This window comes from Balaenoptera borealis (assembly GCF_965194805.1).
Source record: "Balaenoptera borealis genome assembly, chromosome: 15".
Taxonomy (NCBI): domain Eukaryota; kingdom Metazoa; phylum Chordata; class Mammalia; order Artiodactyla; family Balaenopteridae; genus Balaenoptera; species Balaenoptera borealis.
Window position 1 is genome coordinate 3,319,677 of NC_138871.1, and position 4,515 is coordinate 3,324,191.

General features: G+C 37.1%; 1 long non-coding RNA gene across 1 annotated transcript; it reads left to right on the plus strand.

Moving 5' to 3' along the window:
- Positions 1–469: 469 nt before the first annotated feature.
- LOC309612598 lies at positions 470–4,029 on the plus strand. Its single transcript, XR_014235311.1, has 2 exons — positions 470–511; positions 554–4,029. It is a non-coding gene; the product is annotated as an uncharacterized lncRNA (long non-coding RNA).
- Positions 4,030–4,515: the final 486 nt, after the last annotated feature.

Below are 4,515 nucleotides of genomic sequence, written 5' to 3' on the forward strand. Positions count from 1 at the left end.
TAATGAGAAATACTCTGTAGAGAACAGGTCTAGAATAAGTTGCTATTTTTTATTCTTTTCCTTATGAACTAGATTTCTCAGAAAATCTTGAATTACCTGAAATTTTTTTGTTTGCGTGTGTGTTTAAAATGAACCTTAAGGTCATGAGTTAGGGTGCGTGTCCTTAGCCTAGCAGCTCCTAAGTGAGAAGTATGGGTAGTCTTCTGGCATTTTCTTTTTAATAGCAATTCCAAGTACAGAATTGCTGAAATGTAGAATCATTTTTGAACATGCACCCTGAGGCCACAGGACAATCAGGAACATTTCGAGGGAGTCGATAAAATAAAAATAAAAGCAGCAGCTGCATGCTTTGGAAAGCAGCGCTGTCGGTCTTGGTGGCCTCGCCCTTCACCTTGGTTTGTTTTCTCATCAGCCAGTAACTCCTCTTGAAGCTGGAGGGACTCAGAACCCAGCCCAGAGCCCAGACCTGCCTTCTGTATAAGAGAATTTGTGGACACTTCCTGCCAAGGAGGTGCTTACATTATCATTTCATCCCCAAAGCATCCTCTGATAGACGTGATTCGGTCAAGTGTCCTGCCTTTCTTCTCAGAGTCCTACTCATCGTAGGACACAAAGAGTTAAGATGATGTGTCTTGTTGTAAAATTAATCAGATTCATATTAGCGGTAGTAAATGTCATGCTGGCACCTTTTCCTTCTCACACATTACAGTTTCGAGTCTTTGCTATGAGGGAATAATGAAGTCAGGATATGCAGTGCCATATACCGTGCATCTTTTTTGTCAGTTTGCATAAGAAATGAATTGTCTCTGCTACTAAGGGGGTCATAAGAGCAGTGAGTTAAGAAGACTGCTTAAAGAAATGACATGTCAAAGGAAACAGAAACTGATTTTTTTAGCATTTTCTAGGTGGATTGTCTTTTTTGGAAATAAAATGTCCACAGATACCCCTAGGCGATAAAGTCTGGTTACTTTTAATGGCTACTGACCAAGGAACTTTCAAGTTCTCTGAACTTACTTACCGAGATCAATAAAACACAAATAACCTCTTCCAAGGCAAACCTGAACACCACCAGGAGAGGGACAGCCTGCCGCCTGTCCTACACTGGGCACAGGGGGGCTACCAGTTCAGCGCTGGCATCACATTGCCTGGGGGAGAATCACTCAGTTCTGCCTGAGGGCGAGAGTTATCTGGACCAAGTGATTCAACCTCATCCAGCCCCTTCCATCATAAATGAGGAGGATAATAGTACTTATCTCACAGAATTCTTGCAAAGATTAAGGTTGTTAAATCACATAAAGCTTTTGAAATATGCTGTCTCATAGACTGAATGTCTCTATAACTGTTAGCTCTTACTATAGATTCATTAATTCTTTAATTTACTTAAAGAATATTTATTCATTACTTGCTAGGTTGAATGTTTGGGAGATTCAGGAAAAAGAATTGACTTGGGTCAGATGGATTGAGATGGGTAATGTTCTAAGAGGTGGTACTACATAAAATCACTCTATGTAGTAGAGAAAAGAGAGTACAGTAGCTCATAACTTAGTAAAAGAGGCAAAATAATCCTCACATATAAACTCCTGCAGGGGTGGGTGGTAGCATCAGAAATGACCCATGAGAAAACTGAATAACTACACGAAGAATGCAATTAGACCCCTCTCTCACACTGTCACAAAAATTAACTCGAAATGGATTAAAAATGTAAATGTAAGATCCAAAACTGTAAAGCTACTAGAAGAAAACATTGGGAAAAAGTTCCTTGACCCTGGTCTTGGTAAAGCTTCTTTGGATGTGACATCAAACGTGCAAGCAACAAAAGCAAACATCAAACTAAAGAGCTTCTGCGTAGAAAAAGAAACCATCAACAAAATGAAAAGGCAACCTAAAGAATGGGAGAAAATATTTGTAAACCCTATATCTGATAAGGGGTTAATATCCAAAATATAAGGAACTCCTACAACTCAATAGCAAAAAGTAAAAAAATAAAAAATAAAAACAAACCAGAAATCCAAAAGATTCAATTAAAAAAATGGGCAAAGGACTTGAATAGACATTTTTTCCAAAAAAGACATACAAATAGCCAACAGGTACAGGAAAAGATGCTCAGCTTCACTAATCATCAGGGAAATGCAAACCAAAACCACAATGAGGTATCACCTCACACCTGTTGGAATGACCGTCACCAAAAAGACAAGAGCTAACAAATGCTGGCAAAGGTGTTGTAAAAAGGAAACCCTCCTACACACTGTTGGTGGGAATGTAAATTGGTGCAGCCACTATGGAAAACAGTATGGAGGTTCCTCAAAAAATTAAAAATAAAACTAGCATAAGATCCAACAGTTCTGCTTCTGGGTATATAACCAAAGGAAATGAAAACAGTCTTGAAGAGATATCTGCACCCCCATGTTCACTGCAGCATTATTCACAATAGCCAAGACGTGGAAACAGCCTAAGTGTCCATGCATGGATGAATGGATAAAGAAGATATGAAATGGAATATCATTCAGCCATAAAAAAGAAGGAAATACTACCTTTTGGACATTGACCTTGAGGACATTATATTAAGTGAAATAAGTCAGATGGAGAAAAAACAAATCTTGTACATTCTCACTTACATGTGGAATCTAAAAATGTCAAACTCATAAAAATAGAGAATAGAATGGTGGTTGGCAGGGGCTGAGGGTAGGTGGGAGAAATGGGGAGATGTTGGTCAAAGGGTACAAACTTCCAGTTATAAGATGAATAATTTCTGGGACCTAGTGTACAGCATGGTGACTATAGTCAGACACACTGTATTATATACTTGAAAGTTGTCAATAAAGTACATCTTAAATGTTATCACCCTCTAAAAATGGTAATTATGTGAGGGGATGGAAGTGTTAACTAACCTTACTATGTTACCGTTTTGCATGATATATGTGTATCAAATCATCGCTTTATACACCTTAAACTTGCATGTGTCATATGCCAATAATATCTCAATAGAGCTGGAAATAAAAGGAGTCGTCCAGGAGTCATTTTCAGTATTTCTCTAGCAGTTTTCACTTTATGTAAGTGATTACTTTCCTCCTTTTCTCTCTGGACCTCTGGCACTTTTTATAATATATTACTTAGTTTTCCATTCTCTCTCTCTCTCTCTTTCTCCTTCCCTCTCCCAGAAACATCCAAAGTCTGTATTTAAATCTCACTGTAATCCTTTAAGTTAAAGCAGTTGCTGCTTCTCAGATGAAAACATCATTTTGTAACTTTTCCCAGTATCACATCATTTGGGAGCCTATGGGAAAGCAAGTGCAACTTGGGGTAATAAAGGTTTCTGTCAAAAAGGTATAAAACTATGTTATCCTTTAAAACACACCATTTGATACCTCCTAATGCCAGAGTCTATTGCTATAGTTTTTAAACAAGCTTTATTGATTTCTAATTTATATATAATAAAATTTACCCCTTATAAGTGTACAATTTTATGAGTTTTGACAACAATATATGTCGTGAAACCTTCACTCCAATATACAGAACATTTTTGTCACCCCAAAAAGTTCCCTTGTGCTACTTTGCGGTTACTTTCCTCCCTGACTTCTGGCCCCCAGCAACCCCTGATCTATAGTTTGTTTTTTCTGTTTTGTTTTTGTTTTTCTGACTTTATATGAATGGACTCATAAAGTGTGTGGTCTTTTGTATCTGGCTTCTTTGACTTAGCGTAATGCTTTGGAATTCATCTATGTTGTTCGTGTATCAATGGTTCTTTTAATTGCTGGAATTCCTTAGGATGGAAATATCAACATTTATTTATGTATTCACCAGTAGATGGAAATTTGTGTTATTTTTAGTGTTTGGTAACTATGAAGAAAACTTCAATTTCATTCTAGTCTTTATGTGGTAGTATTTACTGGGTAAATACCTAGGAATGGGATTGCTGGGTCATTTGGTAATTGTATGCGTAACTTTTTAAGGAACTGTCAAATTGTTTTCCAAAGTGGTAAACCAATTTGTGTTCCCATCAGCAGTATTGAATAAATAACTTTTTGACTTTATAGACGACTTGATTCAATCCCAATTTTGAGATCATCTACTATGACTGAGCAATGTGTCAGGTACCGTCAGGGAGCATTAGATCCTCCACGACGACTGATCAACATTCACAAACAATGTTAACACAAGGTAGGTTGTCATAATCACTATAATAAGGATAGAAGCAAATTCGTATGGGAATTTATGAGAAGGAAGAAAGGATGAACTTCCATAAACTATTACTTAAAACTAAATAAGGTGATCATTTCTACAGTCAGCCTTGTTCAGTTCACTTTACTTTGGCCAGACAATGAAACCTTTAAAGCTGTTTTCCCATGGGATTGTTATGAAGTTCAAGTGAGCAAATATAGGTGAAAATTCTGTGAAAAACACCAAGAGCTACCAAAACATAAAGAGTTATGCTAGTACTTATCACCATCTTTGTAATCACCAGTTTTACGTACCATGTTTAGTAGTCCTGGAATATAAAGATCCTTATAGAGCAGA